The following is a 12568-nucleotide window of genomic DNA, read 5'->3' as shown; positions in this document are numbered from 1 at the left end:
TCTCTCCCAGGAGATGGGCTGCCAGTTCTTTGTCTCATCCAGAATGTAGTGAAAGGGTTAATACTCAGCCCATTCATTCAGTAGGTATTTTCGAGTGGCAACTATGTCCTAGGCTTTTTATCTAGGAGTTGGGGATTTATCAAGAGAAAAGAGACAAAAATTCTCGTGGTCTAGTGTTACACCAGGAGAAGTAGATAGCTCAGGAAATACCTCCAGAATCTTCTCATAATGACTCCTGGAGTCCACCTAGGAAATGGCTTAAGGGTCTTTAGCTTCATGACAGAGAGGCAGGAGCCCAGGCAGTGGGTGGGTGGGTGTCCAGTACTCTCCTCATGGGCAGAAGCCAGGGAAAAATGAAATTCTGCTTGAAAAGTTGAGCTTGTAAGTTGTTGTGTAAGTTGAACATGTTTATTATATTGGGCTCACTTACCTATGACTGGCCTTTTAATAAAGCAACAAGAGTTACTGAGTCTTCTCTTTGTGTGGGAACATGGTGCTTCTTGGACAATGAGGTCCTTGCCCTAGAGACTAAGTTCAGTAATTTGCAGACCAAACCAAAGCGAGTCTATGGAACGCCAACTTACAGGGCTGGGCTTGGGAGCCCAATGCAAAGAATTCAACCAGACCAGTCAGAAAAGGCTTCCTCGAGGAAGCAGATCCCCAGCAAGTCAGGAAGAAGTAAGGCAGGTGTTCTCAGAGATGGTGAACTGTGAGCCTGGCTTGTATCCATGGGACAGTATGACTGCTCTGTCACCTTGGAGGTGGTGATGGGAGGTGTATTAGTTTTGCAATACTATAATGAAATACCTGAGGTTACTTTATGAAGAAAAGAAATTTACTTAGCTCATAGTTCTGGAGGTTCAAGGGCATGGTGCTGGCATCAGCTTGGCTCTGGTGAGGACTTCATGGCCAATGACAGAATGACAGGAGTGTGTGTGACACGGAGATCGTCGTTAGCAAATAGGAAGCCAGAGACAGAGCTGAGTCCCACAGGCCCTTCTGAGGACACGCCCCCTTTAGGCCACGCCTCCCTTTAGGCCACATCTCTTTAGGACACACCTTTATTTAGGCCTCGCCTCCCTTTGGGCCACACCTTCCCTTAAGCCACGCCTCTATTTAGGGAACGCCTCCCTTTAGGCACGCCTCCTCTTAGGCCACACCTCTTAAAGGTCCTGCTTCCCACCTACACCACAAAGGACCAAGCTCCCAACATATATACCGTGTCCAGGCCGTGGCAAGGGGCTAGAGGCTAGAGGGCAGGGAGCAGTGTGGGTCTTTGGGGGCTTGAATGGTCTGCCTCTGGGAGTCACTGAGGGTTGGCAGCAGGGCAGGACCCTGGCCATGGACGGTGGTGGCATCCATGTTCTGATTGTCAGGACGCTCGTCAGTGGCAGTGAGCTGCCGCAGCACAGGGAGGGAAGGGGCACCGAATGTGACCCTGGAGGAGCCACAGGACCATGAATAAATCACTCTCTGTGAGCCTCGTTTACCTCGTCTGTAAAGTGAAAGTAAGTTTCCTAATCCTGGCTTCTTACATCAATTTGTTAACTTGAACAAGTTGAGTCAACGTTGGGAATAGGTGGGACGTTGCTGGGGGAAAAAAGAGTGAAGCGTTAATTGAAGAAAAAATCTGACTGTCGGTGTGAGGATCCCCTTCTCACGCCAGCGTCCTGTACCTAGGAGTCAGCAAGAAGTGGGAGAGAAATCACACGCTCTGTGGGAAAATGGCAGTTTTCAAACTTCCGAGAATCGTGCAGGGGGTTGTGAGCGCCTGCTGCCTGCTGTTTGCATTTGCTCCTCACAGTGACCTCAGAACTAGGGACCTGGACTGGGAACCGAGCCTTGAGCGCAGCCTTGCTCAAGGTCACAGGACTCCTTCTGCATTCCTGGCTCAGGCTGCCTGACAAAGGCCACCAATGGGGTGGCTCACACAGCAGAGGTCTGTTTCCTCCCTGTCCTGGAGGCTGAAGTCTCCAGGGACCCACAGGGTTTGTGTCTTGGGAGGCCCCTCTGTAGCTGGCTGCTGGCACCTTCTCCCAGTGTCCTCACATGCTTCTCCCTTTGTGCACGTCTGTCCCAATCTTATCTTGGCACCAGGACACCTGTCATGTTGGCCTAGGGCCCACCCACAGGACTGCATTTGACCCTAAGTATCACTTTAAAGTCCCTTAAATTACAAATCCATCACCTTCTGAAGTGCTGGGGATGAGGACTGCAGCATAGGAATTTGGGACGGGGATACAGTTCAGCCAGTCACTCATTCTTTCCGAATTTCCATGGTGTGCTGTTTCAAGTGGAAAGGTGGGTCCCAGGAGAAGAGGGCATCGTGACATCCCCGGGATGTCACAGACATGCTGGGGGCGGTGGGCACTGCTGAGACGCAGGGCAGGGGACAGGGTGAGTGCGTGACTTGGTGCTCCCAAAACACTTGGGTTAGATTTACTTAAATAAATTCCAAAAATTAAAAACAAACAAAACCCTCTGGATTTCAAAAAGGACCAAAAAACTTGCTTTATAAAAGATTTCCTGACAGGTTCCCTTTAAATATCCAGTCTCATCAGTGGACTTGAAGAGTGATTAGACTTAATACCATGTGATTAAAGTGCTGCATTCTCAGAGCCTAGCATTAAAGCAGAAGAGCCAGCCTGTAATTAAAATGCTGCCAAAGTTCCTCCTCCAAAGACCAGTTCAGTGCACAGCCCTGGACAGGTGAAGCAGCCAAGGCACTTGAGCTGGGTCTCTGGGACCTTAGCTCAAGGTCAAGGTGAAACGGCATGGGACCAGTCTCCTGGAGGGCAGCACAGGCCACATGGCTCCTGCCTGGGGCTGGGCGTCCTTCCTTCGTCCTAGGAGCCAGCACTGGCTTTGATCTGTGCCAGCAGCAACCAAACCTTGTCCTCCTTTGCCTCTGTTTCTGGTCCCCCAGTTTGCGGGCAAGGAGACGGAGACAAAAGCATCTTGTGTGTTTTCCAAACCTCACATTAATGATTTCAACCTGCAAGCGTTTTGCTTCCTCACCAGAGCTGCAAATGTGTGTCAAATTGATGGATTAACTCCTGGTCCTCTCTGTAAGGACAGGAGGTGCCCATGGCCTGGCACCGTGCAGGAGGCAGAGATCCAAAGGAGGCCCTCGAAAAACAAGGCGGAAGATCCCCATACCCAGGGCCCAAGGAGGGGCTGAAAGGGGGGACACCGCTAACCAGGAAAGAGCACGTGTGGCCATCCGTTGGCAGGGGAGCAGGTCGCACTTCTCAGAGCATCAGAGCCGATAGTTATCAGAAGAACACTTGTCTTCTGGGGCCAAGGAAACGGGTCTGACGGAGCCAGTTGCCAGTTAGGTGTTAGATTCTGAGCCGTGTCTTTCCATCATCAATATTCATGGAGAACCTTCCACAAGCCAGGAGCTGAGTGGGGAGGAGCTCAACATGATCGCCTCTGGCCAGAGAGGGCCTTCTGGAAGGGAGGACCTAGTTCTGCCCTGGAGGGTCCCACAGACTAGTGGAGGAGACATTCACACAGAGTGAAGTGGACAGGCAGGGAACAGAGCCCCAGGGCCCTGGTGGTGGGTGCCTGGGGAGCCTGTCCATCTTGGGGAGTCAGCCAGGGCTCCTTATGGAAGGACTGAGGAAGTTGAGAGCAGACCACAGACCTTGGGGGAGCTGGTCTGGCCAAGAGGTGGGCAGAGGAGTGGGTTCAGGCAGAAGGAACATTCTAGGTCAGGCCTGGAGGTGGGAGTGTGGGGGTGGGGTCTCAGGTGGATATGAGGGTGCAGACTGAGGGGAGGCTGGAGGGAGCTGGGGACCAGGCTGGAGTGTGAGAAGCAGCGTGTGGAGGTGAGCAGGCCAGAGCTCGGCCCAGGATTGAGCAGGAGACCCTGCGGGAGGCGCCTGGGCTGCCCAGCCCACAGCCCCTTCCTCCTGGACCTGGGCTCTGAGCTTGGCTTGGCTGCTACAAGGGCTCATTCCGGTCCCTTCCGGCATCCAGGCTGCAGGATCTGTTCTTGGATTCCACTGAGAGGTCTGGAAGGCCCTCCTCCTTCACGCCAGGCTGCTGGACAGCGGTCACCTCTGCCCCTTCATGCCAACACAGAGCTGTTCAGAGCATGTGAGCACCTCAGAGGGACAAAGCCACGGGTGTGAGTTGCTGTTTTAGACCGCTTTTTGCCGCTGTGACCAAAAGACCTGTCAAGAACAATTTTTAGAGGAGGAAAAGTCTGTCTGCTGCTCACAGTTTCAGAGGTCTCAGTCCATAGACGGGTGTCCCTGTTGCTCTGGGGCCTGAGGCAGGCAGACCATCGCGGCGGAAGGGCCTGGTGGAGGAAAACAGCTCTGGACATGGCACCGGGAAGCAGAGAGCGCTCCACTCACCAGGGATGAAACATAAACCCCAAAGGCACAGCGCAGTCACCCACCTGCCCCGGCCACACCCGTCCAGTTAATGCATTCAAGCAGATTAACGCACTCATCAGAAGAAGGCTCTCGTAACCCAATCGTTTCACCTCTGAACTTTCTTGCGTCACCACACACTTGCGTTTTTGAGGGACACTGCATATCCGTACCGTAACAGTTAGCAACAGACACCAGAAACAATGAGGGCTTAAATAAGAGAGGTGATTTTCCTACCTGGAATAAGCTGGCCAGAGCCGGTATGGTGGTTCCGAGGACCAGGGACTTAGGCTGCTTCTTTCTGATTGCTCCACCATACTCTGAACGTGGCCACTTTACTCAAGGTCGCCTCATGGTCCATTATGGTTGCTGGAGTTGTAACTATCACACCCACATTCTGGGCAAGAAGGAGGAACTGGGTTGGATTCTTATTGGTCATCCCATCTGCAAGGGAGGCTGGGAAATGTAGTTTTCATCTAAGCACATGGTCCTGTTAGTAAGGGGAGTGGGAGAATCCACGCTGGGCAGGGGACTCCAGCCTCTGCCACGCATGTGATAAAGGTGGGCCACGGAGCCCCAGTGGGTCCCTGAGGACCTGCCTCTGTGTCCCCTCTCTTATCTGCAGGGCTCAGCACCGTGACACATAGCAGATGCTGCTACAAGAGAACACAAGAGACAGTGACCCAGAAAACCCACTGTGGTTTCACTGTGGTGTGTTCCCTGAAGGGTCGCATGCCAGGAGCTGGGTTCCCAGTGTGACAGGGTTGAGGTGGTGGGACGTTGACAAGGAGGGACAGAGTGGGAGAGGGTTAGTCACAGAGGAAACACTCTCAGCTGGGATTCATGCCATCATTTACCATAGCAACATCAAATGGACCAACATCAATTCTGGCTAGTCACCAGGGGTGCACCTGAGGGGGACAGCAGGACTACGCAGAGGCTGGGCTCCTGGGCTCACTTCTTACTTATCCTTTCCTTATCTTTTGTGACCCTCAATCTCTCCTCTTCAAAAAGAGACCAGTACTACTGCTATGGATTGGAACCCGGGATCGATGAGATAGCAGACAGAACAACAGAGGTGTAAGATGAGTTCTCCCCTCCCTGACTCACGGGTTATTTGAGGAAAATTGCTGACATCATATTTTAATCGTAAATAATTCAGTATATATCAGCAAAGGACAAGAGCTCTCTTTACAAGATCTAACCACACAGCACTTAGGTAGCGCAATTAGGTATCACAACGTAGGTAGCATGTGTGTGTGCATGTGTGCGTGTATGCGTGTGTGTGTGTGTGTGTGTGTGTGTGTGTGTGTGTGTGTGTGTGGTGCTGGGGACTGAACCCTGGGTGCCTCACCACTGAGCTACTTCCCCATCCCTTTTTTAAAATTTTGACACAGGGTCTGGTTAAGTTGCTGAGCTGTCCTCAAACTTGGAGTCCTCCTACCTCAGCCTCCTGAGTGGCCGGGATCACAGGCATGCTGCACTGTGCCCTGCAGGTCACACTTTTATAAGAATATCTTGTTTCTCCGTTCAGTGTCTCTTCAGACATTGCAAGGAATAGACTATGTTCCCCTTTCTTACACCAAAGAGTTTTTTCGTTCCTTGCTTTTTTCCCTGTAAGATCCTGTTCCTCTGTATCAGCACACAGTGATCCTCCTCATTTTTCCCAGGTGTATGATATTCTGCCACATGGGTCGTGTGATCGTTTCCTCTCCCACCCCCCATTTCTGGATGTCTGTGTGGCTTCTCGTCTTTTGTTCTGAGCTGGACTCTGCAGACGGAGCCGTCAAGAAGGCAAATCACACTTGACTCCTGGTCCCAAAGGGCCTGGACTAGATGCAGTCTCCAGAGAAATGGAGGCACAGGAGTGGGAGAGAGGCTGGGAGGAGCTGGCTCATGTGACCGCAGGGTTGGCAAGTCCCAGAGCTGCTGCAGGGCGGGCGGGCTGGGGTTTGGGTGAAGGTTGATGTTGCTGCCTTGGATCTGAGCTCTGCCGGGCTGCAGCCAGGATTTCTGTGTCTTGGACTTTCTTTTTTTGGTATCAGGGATTGAACCCAGAGGGCTGGACCATCCCCAGCCCTTTTGTATTTTTTATTTCGAGGCAGGGTTTCACCAACTTGCTTAGAGCCTCGCTGAGGTGCTGAGGCCGGTTTAGAACTTTCAGTCCTCCCGCCTCAGCCTCTCCAGTCACTGGGATTATGGGTGTGCGCCACCAGGCCCGGGTCTGTTTCAGTCTTGAAGCAAATTTCCTTCTTTGAGAAACCTGACTTTGCTGTCAAAGGCCTTTGGCTGCACGGATGAGGCCCACCCACATTATGGATGGTAAAAAGTCAATTGACTATAAATGTTAATTGCATATGAAAATACCTTCATAGCAACAGCTAAATAAATTTGACCAAGTGGCGCGCCACATTGACAAGTAAGATTAACCATCACAGAGCCCAAAAGAGTGGAGGTAAAAAGGTGGTGGGAATGTAGAGAGGAGGAACCCAGGTCCCTGTGTGGCTTTATGAGGTAAAGATGAATCCTCATTTTATAACCAAGGAAGGAGGCTCAGAGAGGCTCATTAATGTGCCCAAGGTTGCACAGCTAGTAGGTGGTAGAAAGATCTGACCTGGGCTAATCCAGAACAGAACCCACTGTCCTACGTTATTATTCTACTTTACAGGGGTGAGGTGTTTGTGCATCACCCTGAAGGGGACAGTGGAACTGGTCCTAGAAGGAGAATGCGGTGTTGACCAGGTGGATAAAGAAGCGGATTTGGTGTTTTTAAGCTCAGGGACTGAGCTCAGGACAGCCGGGGACCCCCATCCTTTTCTGGGTGGTGTGGCTACGTGGTTGGCTTGGGCTTCCTTTCAATATGGCGGCTGGCTTCCCCCGGAACACAAAAGCCACGGTTACCAGGTTTTCTTCAGCCTAGTCCTGGAGCAGGCATAATGTCACCACGGAGTATTCCTGGGCATCGGTCACACACTGGGAAGTGAGGGGTTGTCCTGCCCCAGGGGACCCAGAGGCTCAGTCCACGTGATCTGTTTTATTAGACACACTAGTGACATCCTGTGTGACCTAGCCAGGCTCGCTTCCTCTCTGATTCTCTAAAATGGGGATTGGTGGGATAGTGGAGGTGGTCACCTGCCTGCCCCACAGGGCAGCTCCAGGGTCCAAATGAGGCAGGACATGGAGGGCGTGGAAGGCAGGGCTCTTGGTTCTTCCCCTGCAGGAATCCCCGCTGCCTGCCAGGACCCCCCGGGAGCAGGACCTGGGGTAGGGGAAGGTCCTGGCCCCTCTTCCTGAGGTGGTGCAGGGCCAAGGCCACCTCGAGGCTGGCCCGTGCCGGGCGCTGGCTCCTGAGGAGTGTGTGGAATTCACAGGCCTCCCATCCTTCCTGGCCCTTAGCACCCTGCTGTGAGGTGATTAATACTTTGGCCCCGTTGACAGCTGTCCCCAGGATGTCACGGCTGAGTGACAGCCAGAAGTCCAGCTTTGTCCCACCAGCTCCAAACCTTGCGCATTCCTGTTCCCACAGAGCTGCTTGGGGAGAGACTCTCAGCAGAACTTTCCTCCCTGTGGACACTGTCGGCTTTAGTGGGGTTGATTCTCGCTCTTCTCGAGCCTTTGGTGGCGTAGACCCGAGCCCTGGGATCACACTGCGCAGAGCTGAGGGGCTGGTGCAGCCACCGGGGGCCGTTTGGTGAGTCCCTGTCCCCACAGGAGGCCTCACTGGGGTGAGTGGTTTTGGGGACCCTGCCTCCTGGGCTGCTCTGCTCTCCTGGGATGGTCCCTGCCCTCAGTCACCCTGTCACTAATGTCCCCTGCCTGGCCTGCATCCTTATGCTGGAGGCTTTGTGCACACGACTGTGCGTGTCCCCCATGGCAAGTGACAGCAGCCACATGCATGTCCCCCGCAGGGCGCACTGCTGAGGGGAGGGTGGCGGCCAGCGAGCTGCTCTGCTGAATCCGAATCTCGGGTTTGGCTGACCCCAGACCCTGGCGCAGGCCTGGGCAGGCTGGGCGGGCACCATGCTGTGGAGCAGCCGGCCTCACAGGGGAGGGGTCACCATGGATGGTCCGTCCCGACTTGGAGGCCAGCCTCCATCACAGTGCACCCAGGGGCGCTGCCTGCCTCGGAGGGACAGTGGGAGAGCAGGGGCCTGCCCTCCCAGGGCCTGTGGCCCTGCCGCAGCTGACCTGGGAAGTGGGCACAGGTGGCCCTTTGGCTTTGCCTCACGCAGTGGGGCATTTCCCGTCCGTGCAGAGCCAGGTGACCAAAGCGCTGGCACTAGTGTGGGGAAGCCCTTTCCTGAGGCGGGCCCTGTGGTCCCCCCGAGGTCCCCAGCTGTGCCCGTGCCCGTGGCCCTCAGCCTGGCCGCGCTGGCTCTGGCTCCTCCACGGTCCTTTCTCTGCAGGCTCCAGCCACCCAGTCACCAGGGACCAGGGGGTGAAAAGCCACCTCAAAGGGAAAGTCCCCTCCTCTCCAGACCCCGTGCCGGCTGGGGTGTGACTGTGTAGTAAGACCAAGGAGGACAGGGTTCCCCAGGGACCCCAGGACAAGGTTTGTGGGGGACACAAAGAAAACAGAGCTCGACAGGACCCGGGTGGCCTGGCTGCTCCGACTAGCCTTTCCCCTCCCCGCCCAGGGCATCCGCCTGGTGACTGCAGGCTCAGGGCCCGGCTTTGTGTGGTTTTAGTTTTCTCTTCTGGCTTCATACCTCGAAGGGGGAATATTCTAGAAGGGTGTGATTGGTAGTGATTATCAACAATTTGAGGGTCATTGATGTGGACAGGTGACGCTAGAGCACTCTGTCCTGCAAGCCACAGTGGCGCACGTGCCCTGGGAGCCCCCGCCACCAGTTCTGAGGGAGTGACCGAGGGAAGCGCATCAGGCGGCTCAGGAAATGCCTTCAGAGCACGGATCCCGTCAGAGGGACATCGGTTCAGCACAGGCCGAGGTCACTCGCAGGCAGAGAGGGCCCTGCCCAGGAGCCCAGTCCAGCTGTGACGTGGAGCTTGACCAGCGGGCCTGGGGACGCAGATGGACTCCTGGGGACAAGAGCAGGGGAATGCAAGCAGAAGCTGTGGCTCTGGGCAGAGGCTGCTTGGCCACCTCGGTCAGGGACCGGGGTCAGCGGGTCCCACCGTGCCCCTGCCCGGGGACCAGGGGTGGTGGAGAGTTCCAGATGTGAGGTCAGAACCCACCTCCAGGAGGAAGGGGTCTGGGGGCCCGTGCTGGCCCCTTAGGATGCCGTCAGGGACAGCGCAGAGGGACCCACTGCTGAGGCCGCCCGGCTTCTCTCACCTGGACTTCCTGCCTGTTTCGTCTGATCCTCTTTGGCCAGGACACCAAAGGAAGGTGGCGCAGCCTCTCTGTGGCCCTCTCCCTACCACTTTTAAAATGAAAGCTTCACTGGATAAAATTTATGGATCATGAAAGTCATCCCTGTAAATCAGCGGGTGGCCTCTGACAGATCCACCAGGCAGGTGGACATGCATGCCCTCCCGGCCCAGGCAACCCGTCACCTCGGGCACCTATCAGCACTGCTCCCCGGCCCCTCGCCCTAGGTGACCGCTGATCTGCATTCTCTACGGATTTGTCTGTTCTAAACATTCAAACCCATGGAGTTTAAAAGATGTGTTCTGATCCCAGTGGCTCGGGAGGCTGAGGCAGGAGGACCTCAAGTTCAAAGCCAGCCTCGGCCACTTAGCGAGGCCCTGAGCCACTCAGTGAGACCCTGTCTCTAATGAGACAGCTGGGGATGGGGCTCAGTGGCTAAGCGCCCCTGGGTTCTGTGACTGGCTCCTTTCACAAGCCTCACTCCGAGGTTCCCCCATGCCACACGCCTCCCAGCACTTAACTCTGCTGCTGAATGAAGTCCCCATGTGGTCACCCCACACTTTATCCGTTCATCAGGGGATGGGAATTTGGGGTATTTCCGTATTCCAGCTGTTATGCCGAAGGCTTCTGTGAGTATTCTAGCGCGGGCACTTGTGTGGCATACAGTTCTGAGTCTCTGGGACAGATACCCGGGGCGGAGTTGTGGGGTCCTGTGGTCGCTGTGTGCTTGATGTTTTGAACAAATGCCAGCCTGTTCCGGGCAGTGGCAGCACCAGGTCACAGCATGGCACCCCCTGGGGGTTCCAGCTTCTCAGCGTCCTTTCCTCACCAGCACTGGTGACGATGCCTCCTGGCCTGCCATCATCCCAGTGGTGGTTCTCATTTGCATTTCCCTAAGGATTCCTGATGGTGAATGTCTTCCCATGGGCTTTGCAGTGTTAAAAACTCAGGCTTATGGACTGCTACTCAGCCGTAAAGAAGAATGGAATTATGGCATTTGTCAGTAAATGCCTGGAACTGGAGACTCTCGTGCCAAGTGAAATAATCCAATCCCCAAACACCAAAGCCTCCATGTTCTCTCTGATACGCTGATGCTAATCTCAATGGAGGGGGGGTGTAGAGAAGAATAGAAGTAGTTTGGATTAGACAAAGGGGAATGGAGGGAAGGGAGGGGGAATGGGAACAGAGTAGAAATGAATCCGACGTAATAACTTTCCTGTGTTCATATATGAATACGCGACCAGCAGCCAGTGTGACTCTATGTTGTGTACATCCACAAGATGGGATCCCAATTAGAATGATTTATACTCCATGAATGTGTAATATGTCAAAATACACTCTCCTGTCACGTATGCCTAAGAGAAACAAATTAAAAAAAAAAACCCTCAGGCTTATCTGTTCATCCAAGGTGTACCAGCCCCTTCTATATCTCTGAAGAAATAAATGCCTCTTACATTGTTTGCCCAATATTAAATCTGGTTACCTGTCTTTTTATTGTTGATATAATCTGGATTATATTATGGCTAATACAATCTGGATACTAGTGCCTTATCAGATATGTGATTTGCAAACATTTTCTTCCTTTCCAGGGATCATCTTTTCCTTTTCTTGATGATTTACTTTGAAACACAAATGTTTTTAATTTCCATGGAGTCCGATTTATTATCTTTCCTAACCTGCTTATTTTCAGTACTGGGAATTCAGTGCTTATTTTCAGTACTGGGAATTCAGTACTTATTTTCAGTACTGGGAACTCAGTGCTTATTTTCAGTACGGGGCTCACACATGCCGGGCGATTGCTCCACCATTGAGTCACAACCCCAGCCCCACCCCCTTTCTTAACTTTATTTGAGTTGCCCAGGCTGGCTTCAAACTTGTGATCCTCCTGCCTCGGCCTCCTTCAAGGCTGGGATGCAGGTGTTCGCCAGCCCGTGTGGCCTCTTGGTTCTTTAACTGCTTGTGCTTTGGGTGTCACAGCCGAGAAACAGTCACACCACCAAGGTCGCAACAACTGATTCTGATGTTTTCTTCTAGAAAGTTCATGGTCTTCAGGCCCTTCCTGTAGCTCCCTGACCCACTTGGAAGTCGTTTCTGTGGTGGAGGGGGTTCTGGTCCATCCCTTGGCCCGTGGACGTCTAGTTGTCCAGCACCAGAAGCTGGGAAAACTCTCCTTCCCCTGTTGACTTGCCTTTTTTCTTTTACGTCTGTTTCCTACTAAGACGTAGCTCTGGGTTCTCCTCCTTCACCCTGTGACCCACCTCTCGTGCACCGCCTGTCACCTGGCCCACAGTCACGGGCACCCCTGCCGCGAGGGAAGGCCCTCACGCCAGCCCAGCCTCGTCCCTGGCTCCAGGGACTCCGTTCTCGGCTCCTGCCGGTCTCTGTGTGTCCCTCCTTGGTTCCCTGGATGTGAACACTCAGCCCCTCCAGGAAGCGCACAAAGGCTCTGCGTGCCACAAACCCCACACCCATGTCATCCTCCCACGCCTGTGTTTCTGGCTCTCAGTCCAGTGAAGCTTCCCTGGGCCCGACCCTCCGGAGCCCCTCGCCCTATAGGGCATCCTGGGGTTGGATAATTCCCCGGGGGAGCTGTGATGTCTCTGGGTGACAGCGTCTCCCTGAAGTGTCCACCCATCCGTCCATCATCTGTCCACCATCCATCATCTGCCCGTCGACTGGGTCCCTTCCCTGGCTGGGCTGGGCTGGGGTCCCTCTGCAGGGTGGCCTTAGGCTGACCAAGGTCGGTGCATTTCCACAGCCTCGCGGGGGCTTGCGTCCTCTCTACCCTGACCTTCGAGGTTCCTGCTTAGGTTTTCCCCTGCAGGAGGAGGTGAGGCCGCCATGCCCCTGT

General features: G+C 54.1%; 1 protein-coding gene across 3 annotated transcripts in view; it reads left to right on the top strand.

The window, feature by feature from the left end:
• Window positions 1-12568, top strand: part of Ctif (cap binding complex dependent translation initiation factor) — a 262414-nt gene that overhangs the window by 19436 nt on the left and 230410 nt on the right. The window contains exon 1 of one of the 3 annotated variants that reach the window (XM_077792243.1): window positions 7988-8076. The exons of the other annotated variants lie outside the window; for them this stretch is intronic. The gene's annotated coding sequence lies outside the window, so the exon portion shown is untranslated. Of the gene's footprint in view, window positions 1-7987; window positions 8077-12568 lie in introns of those variants that run through there. 3 annotated transcript variants of the gene reach the window in all.

This window comes from Urocitellus parryii, chromosome 13 (assembly GCF_045843805.1).
Source record: "Urocitellus parryii isolate mUroPar1 chromosome 13, mUroPar1.hap1, whole genome shotgun sequence".
Classification (NCBI taxonomy): domain Eukaryota; kingdom Metazoa; phylum Chordata; class Mammalia; order Rodentia; family Sciuridae; genus Urocitellus; species Urocitellus parryii.
The sequence above is the reverse complement of the archived record's forward strand: the minus strand, read 5'-3'. Positions and strand labels throughout refer to the sequence as shown.